We start from the raw sequence: 8,236 nt of genomic DNA on the forward strand, positions 1-8,236 counted from the left end.
GACAGTAATAATCTAATCTGAACGGTTTCTATATAAATATTGTAATATTTACAACATAAAACATTTGTGGAAGCTGTGAAGATGGCTTAGTGGAGTGCCGGCTTTAAATCTGGGGACTGGGGCTGGAGCAATAGTTCAGCGGGTAGGGCGTTTGCCTTGCACGCGGCCAACCCAGGTTCGATTCCTAGCATCCCATATGGTCCCCTGAGCACTGCTAGGGGTAATTCCTGAATGCAGAGCTAGGAAGAACCCCTGTGCATTGCCGGGTGTGACCCAAAAAGCAAAAATAAATAAATAAAATAAAATAAATCTGGGGGCTCAGGTTTGACACTCAGTACCATATGGCCCCCAGCACTGCTGAATGTGCCCCCCAAAAGAGCTATGCCAATTGGTTGGTTTGTTTGTCTGGGTGGTTTTGTTTTTTTTTTTTTCGCTTTTTGGATCACTCCTAGTGATACCTGGCTCTGTGCTCAGGAATTACTCCTGGCGGTGCTTCGGGGACCATATGGGATGCCAGGGATCGAATTGGGCCGGCATCATAGAATGATAGTACTCCCTACATGCTGTACTATCACTCCAGCCTGAGCTATGCCTATCAGATACAGAGGTGTAGTTCAGTTAGAGAGCACACGCCCTGCATGTGTGAGTTCTCCGTTTGGTCCCCAGCAATGCCTGCACACAGACACACGCACACAGAATACTATGAATAGAGAATCCAGATACAAGTGATGTTATTTCAAAATACCACCAGGATTTGTTAGAGAAAATATGGTATATTTAATAAACTGTGCTAGAACAATTGGTTGTCTATATATAGATAAAATTAAGTGGGTTTTTTTTTTTTTTTTGCTGTGGGGTAGGGGGAGGTGTCACAGCCAGCAGTGCTCAGGGCTTATTTCTGACTGTTTTTTTTTTTTTGCTGTGGGGTGGGGGGAGGTGTCACAGCCAGCAGTGCTCAGGGCTTATTTCTGACTGTGAACTCAGGGGTCACTGAGGGACTCTGAGGGGAGGCTCAGGCGACCATATGGAGTACCAGGGATTGAACCCAGGCTGGCCACGTGCAAGATAAGTGCCCTACCTACTGTACTATTGATCTTGTCCCAAGAAAGTAAAGTTTGATCATTACTTCACACCATATGCAAAAAAATATTTTTCAAGGGCCAGAGAGATAGTACAGAAGTCAAGACACTGACTTTATTTCAATTTTTTTATTTTATAAAGTAGCACTGTCCTCCCGTTGTTCATCAATTTGCTCGAGTGGGCCCAGTAACGTCTCCATTATGAGACTTGTTATTACTGTGTTTGGCATATCGAATACGCCACGGGTAGCTTGCCAGGCTTTGCCGTGTGGGCGGGATACTCTAGGTAGCTTGCCGGGCTCTCTGAGAGGGCCAGATGAATCAAACCTGGGTCGGCAGCGTGCAAGGCAAATGCCCTGCCTGCAGATTTTATAAAGTAATTAATAATATTTGATTACATTTAATATTCAAACACCAATCCCAGCACAATTGCACTTTTCCTCTTTTTTTTTTTATAATGTAGGAGCACTGCTATTTATTCAGCCATTGATTAAGCTCATTAAATTGGGCATGAACTCCACCATTACACCTTCCCACCACCATATTTCGAATGTTTCCATCCCAAACCCCAATCCCCGCCCCAGAGCAGAACTGAAATAATACATTTTGTATTGCTTGTTATGAAAAACCACTGAAAATTCTACAAAAAAGTATCTTGGAGGAAAGAGTGTGAAGATCATTGTATTTCACCCAGTGGCCATTAAGCCCTTCTATAAGTCTGTTAAAAAAAGAAATTCCCTCTAAGGTTGGTTGCCTCCTACTTTGAACTGCATCAAATGTGATGGCGCTACTCTTGGAGTATGAGTAGTGTGAGGTATGAGATATCACGTGATCCAGGGATAGGTTCACTCATGAGTGAGGCCCGGCCCGAACGCGTGGAGAGCGGTTGTGAGCATGGTGGCAGTTGAGTTCTGGAGATTTTCGACTGCCGAGGTTGGGTCCCTTGGGGTGGGAAGACACTGATGTTAGTTGTTGGGCCACATCTGCTGTACTCAGGGTCTATTTCTGGCATGGTGTTTGGGAATCATTCTTGGGGGTCACTCCCATAGGTGTTTGGAGGACCATGTGATACCTCCTGCAGCAAAACATGCCCTGCAGTCCTCTGAGCTATCTTACTGGCCCGAACAAAAACTTTTTTTTTTCTTTTTGGGTCACAACCAGCTATAAACAGGGGTTACTCCTGGCTCATGCACTCAGAAATCACTCCTGGCGGTGCTTGGGGGAACCATGTGGGATGCTGGGAATCAAACCTGGGCCGCCCGCATGCAAGGCAAACCCACTGTGCTGTTGCTTTAGCCTCCAACAGAAACTTTTTACTGTTTTTTGCTTTTTGGGTCACACACCCGGCGATGCTCAGGTGTTACTCCTGGCTCATGCACTCAGAAATTACTCCTGGTGGTGCTCAGGGGACCATATGGGATGCTGGGAATCGAACCTGTATCAGCCATGTTGGCTGCGTGCAAGGCAAACGCCCTACCCGCTGTGCTATCGCTCCAGCCCCATAACAAAAACTTTTAAGGGGAAAAAAATGCCATAAACAAAGTCCTAAGGCTGCTAATATGTTAGAAAACGTTTTGTAATACCAGATCTGTATAAGGGCTAAGAACTATAAAATGCTGAGATTTTACTATTTGGTAACAGGCAACACACAGAGAAGTTGACTAGGGGCCAGAGAGATAGTACAGTGGGTAGGGCATTTATCTTGCACACAACCAACCTAGATTCGATCCCCAGCATCCCATACGGTAGGAGTAATTAGTGAGTGCAGAGCCAGAAGTAAGCCCTGAGCATTGTCAGGTGTTGTATTCCCCCGAACCTTAAAAAAAGAAAAGTGGACTAAATAAATGGACAAGTCAGAGAAATGCCAATCCAAAGAGCCAGAAAACATAATTGTGGGACCAGAGTGATTGAACAGCAGGGAGGGCGTTTGCGTTGCACAGGGCTGATCTGCTTCGTATCTCCGGCATCCCATGTGGTCCCCCAAGCACCGTCAGGAGTGATTCCTGAGTATAGAGACAGGAGTAAACCCTGAGCATTGCTGGGTGTAATCCAAAAAGAAAAAAAAAGAACACATAAATGTCCATTGTCCCAGCAGTCAGAGAAATGCAAATTCAGGCGCAAGGCTATCATTCATACCTATCAAATGGGAAAAATTCAAGAGTGATCATGTGTACTGCTGACAGAGAAAGGCCACCGGTGCTGGGAAAAATATGAATCTTGATGACTTTTGGGGATGTAAGAATTTTTTTTCTCATTTTGGGGTCACACTCAGTGATTCTTGGGGCTACTGCTTGATTGTTATTCCAGGGTTGTTCCCAGTATTGCGTGGGGAATGACCATGCAGTACCGGGATTGAACCGTGGCTGCCTGCATGCAAAGGAAGCCTCTCAGCCGGCCAAGTTGGCTCTCAGACTAGTTGGCGACCATTCTGAAAGCAACCCAGAAAGATTGCTTAAAACCTTTAACTACACATGTGAGGGCCTGGGAGATGACTCAAAGGACTGGAGCACGTGTTAGGCATGTAGGAGCCCTGGGTTTGATTCCTAGCACCACTCAGAATGACTCCTGAGCACTATGCTGGAGTAATCCTTGAGTACTTCCGGGTGTGGCCCAATCCACCCCCAACACATCATTTTATTTATCTATTTATTTATTTATTTATTTTTTCTTTTTGGGTCACACCCGGCACAGGGGTTACTCCTGGTTTATGCACTCAGGTATTACTCCTGGCGGTGCTCAGGGGACCATATGGGATGCTGGGAATCAAACCCAGGTTGGCCTCATGTAAGGCAAACACCTTACCCGTTGTGCTATCATTCCAGCCCCAACACTTCATTTTAAATAATCCCAAATTCCACTAGAACCAGGAAGGTAACTCAAAGGGCTTATGCATATGCTTTGCGTACAGGAGCCCTGGGTTTGATCCCTGGCACTTAATGGTCCTCAGGGTATGATCTGTGGGCTACACACTGGCAATAGAGTCTGGGCACTGCCAGATATGGCCCCCAAACAAATAAATAAAATACATGTACCCTTCAACCAAGCTACTGTACTGTGAGGACTCTCTCCTTTAAGACTGAGGATCCTAGTCACTGAGTATTTGTTTTGTATGCATTCAGTTTAGTACTCAATACTGCGTTATCTCATTAAATCCTCACAACATCCCAGTGAGCTTGGTACAACTTTTCTTTCTGGTTTCACAGAGATTTAGGAGAAATCTGGTACAGAAGCAACAGGTGACTTGCTCAGGGTGATGCAAGATGATAAGTGAAGAGTTAAGCTTCAAATCTAAGTTGCCTAAAGGTCCCCGGATATGGCTCAGTGTTCTGGTACCAGTCTTATGTGTGCAAGACTGTGAGTTTGACCCCCTTTGGTCCTGCATTGTTGAACTACAAGACGTACGTGAGCCTCACCTGTAAAGAACATGTTAATAATCTCATGTTCAAGAGCTTAATGTCTCCAGGATAAGATACAACATACTTCCCTCTAAGGAAACTTTTTGTGGATCATTTTCAGAGGATTATTCATAACAATAATGAATATTGTTATTGAATAACAATAAAAACAATAATATCACTGGAGCGATACACAGTGGATAGGGCATTTGCTTTGTGTACAGCCAGCCTGGTCGAGCCGGGTTCAATTCCTCCACCCCTCTCAGAGAGCCCGGCAAGCCACCGGGAGTATCTTGCCCGCACGGCAAAGCCTGGCAAGCTACCCATGATGTATTCGATATGCTAAACACAGTAACAGCAAGTCTCATGATAGAGACGTTACTGGGCCTGCTCGAGCAAAAAAATTGATGAACAAAAATATTCATAACAAGCAATACAAAATAAATTATTTAGGATCTGCCTTTGGGGCAGGGTTGGGTGGGTGGTGGTGGGAATATTCGAAATAATGGTGGTGGAAATGTGTAATGGTGGTGGGATTGATGTTGGAATATTGAATGCAATTATTGTGAGCAATTCTATGAAAATAAAAAATTAAAATAAAAGTATGCGAGCCTTGGACAATCTCAACAATGACGATAACAACCACCCAAACAACAAAGGGGAAGGAAGGCAGGAAAGGCAATAAACGGAGGCTGGCTGAATCCAGAGCTTGTCCCCATGGTTATGACTGACTGAATCCTTTCATGACTGAAACAAAAGCTCCAGTGTGAGTGTGACACAAGGCCATGCATTGCGGCATTGATGTTAGGTAAGGCTATTGTGGCGTAGCCAAGCACAGGCCGACTGCAGGCTGATTAAACAACAAAGTAATATGCAGCCATGAAAAAGAGTGTGTGAGGCCCATACCAGCTGATTCGCAGAGATTTCACAATGCAGAAAGTGAGAAAAACAAGCTGGGGTGGGGGGAAGTATCATATGACCTCTCTCTCTCTCTCTCCCTCTCTCTCTCTCTTTCTCTCTCTCCCCCTCTCTCTGAGGGGTGCCATACCCAATGGTGCTTGGTGCTACCCCTGGCTCTATGCTTGGGGCTAATGAGGTTCCTGGAATCAAGCACCGGTGTCCTGCACGCAAAGCACGCACTCTTGGGCCAGAGAGAGAGAGGGAGAGGGAGAGGGAGGGAAGGGAGAAGAGGAGGGGAGGGGGACAGGGAGACGAAGAGGGTAATGTGGTTGAAACACTTGTTTTGTATGTGGCTGACCCCCTTCTGATCCCTGACACCCCATACAGCTCCTGAGAACCACGAAGAGTGACCTCTGAGGACCAAGCCAGGTGTAGTCCTTGAGCACTGCTGGACGTGGCTCAGAACACACAATCAAGCAGGTCAGAGGGCTAGTAGAGAGGACAGGGGAATTGCCTAGCATGTTGTTGCCCTGTGTTTGATCTTGGGCACTCCACTTGGCTATAAAACCCAGCTCCCGGAAGAGAACAGCGCAGAGTCTCCTGCCCCCACGCCTGGCTGTCCTCGCCGGGGCCCCTTGGAGGGGAGCGGGTTGAGTTTCCCTCCCCATCCCGACCAGGGCTCCGGCAGCCGAAGACCTCCAGAACCAGCCACCACCATGCTGAGACCACTCTCTACGCGCATGAAGGTACCGGCAGAGGAACAAAGGCATGCAGGTCCTGGGGCTGAGATCTCCAAGCCTGCTTGGATCGGGGCTGAGCATCCTCCACCCAGATCCTCCATATTCTAGTAGGCAGGGGTCACACCCACCAACTGGGCCCCTGCCGCTGTGTAATCCCATCAACGGCCAAGACCCAGAGACTATAAAACCCAGCTCCCGGAAGCGTGCAGCCGGCCGCATTTGTGGCCGCATTTGTGGCCATGCGACATTTTATTATCTCATTCTTACTTTGGAGAACCTGGCAGGCTACCGAATGTAACCTGCCCAGACGGCAGAGTCTGGCAAACTCCCCGTGACGTACCCAATATGCCAAATACCAGTAACAATGATGGGTCTCATTCTCCTAACCCTGAAAGAGCCTTGAATATGGTACTTTTTAAAAAACCTCAGGGCTAGGATGAAGGAGACGTTACTGGGGCCTGCTCGAGGCAATCGACAAACAACAGGACGGTCGTGATCATGAACGTTGTTGCCCTGTGTTTGATCTTGGGCACTCTACTTGGCTCCCAGCACTGCCAGGAGTGATATCTGAGCATAGAGCGAGGTGTAATCCCTGAGCACTACTGGGTGTGGTTCAGAAACCTAAAACCAAACAAGAAACCAAGTTCTAGGTCCCTGGAACTATTTTGCCTGCATGATCTCATTTTTGGGTTTGTTTTTCTGTTTTGTTCTTGGGCCACACCCAACAGTGCTCAGGGTTGACTCTTGGCTCTGTGCTCAGGGTTCACTTCCAGCAAGGCTCAAGGGACCATATGGGGTACTGGGGGGTGGAACCCAGGTCATGCCTTTCCTGCTCTGGTCCCATGATGTCATTGAGGAGTGGGGGAATCACTCATGGCAGTGGTCATCATGGCAGTGGTCAGGGGACCCTATGCAGTGCTGTGCAAAGAACTGGGGTTGGCCACATGCATGGCAAGTAAACCCTTCAGTTAATTCTCTAGTCCTGCATGATCTCTCTTCTATTTTTGTGGGGGTGGGGTGGAGGGAGATGCAGGTGGTCATACCCAGCAGTGTCCCAGGATTGTATGTGGTGTCATGTGGCCAGGTTGGCCTCGTGCAAGGCAAGCACCTTTTTTTTTTCCTTTTCGGGTCATACCCAGCGATGCTCAGGGATTACTCCTGGCTCTGCACCCAGGAATCACTCTTGGCGGTACTTGGGGGGGAGCATATGGGATATTGGGGATAGAACCCTGGTCAGCCACATGCAAGGCAAACGCCCTACCCGCTGTACTATTGCTCCATCCCCAAGGCAAGCTCCTTGACCTCTGTGTTTTCTCTCCAGTCCCATGATCTCATTTAATGTGTGTGTTTTTCAAGGCAGGGAGGGGGCCGTGAGCCTCACCCAGCCATGCTCAGTGCTTGCTCCTGACTTTGTGCTTAGTGATCACTGCTGGTGGGGCTTGGCGGATCATATGTGTTGTGGGGATCAAACCTGGGTCAGCTGAGTGCCAGGCAAGTGCCTTAACTGCTGTACTATTTCTTCACTTCCTGCCCCACCCATGATTTCATTTTATAAAACAAAACAAAAGCTTTGTCATTCGTTCTTTCTACTTCCTGAGGTCCTTGTGTCTTTCTGGAGCAGCAATCTGGTGCATCTTTTCTTTCCTCTGCCTCTTAATAACATTTCTCCATTTCACTATGAAAATAAATAATAAAGTCCCTTCATCTACACAAACACAACCCAGTTTGAATACGGGCGAAAGGGGGACCTGAAGACAGAGAATGGGAGGAAGACACTCACCTTACTTGTAATAGGCCCTGATTTAGTTCCTGGCATCGCATAGTTCCCCCAGCATCACTCGGAGTGACCCCCAACCATCAAGCTGGGAGCCGCCCCTGAGTACCACAAGGTGTGTCTGAGAAAACAGAAGCTCGCCCACATCCTTATGGGAATCCTATATTGTGTCCTGCATGTCAGTAAATATTAGCACTAGGTGGGGTGCTTCCTGGCGGAAATGCATCTAGGTGGTTTGGGGTTTTGTTTAGTGGGGGGGGGGGTTGGTCACATACTGCAATTCTTAGGGAGGACTCCCAGGTCTGTGCAGGGAAATCATGTGGTGGCCAGGATCAAATCCAGGAAGGC

The sequence above is a fragment of the Sorex fumeus genome, unplaced genomic scaffold (assembly GCF_029834395.1).
Source record: "Sorex fumeus unplaced genomic scaffold, SorFum_2.1 ptg000169l, whole genome shotgun sequence".
In the NCBI taxonomy this organism is placed as follows: domain Eukaryota; kingdom Metazoa; phylum Chordata; class Mammalia; order Eulipotyphla; family Soricidae; genus Sorex; species Sorex fumeus.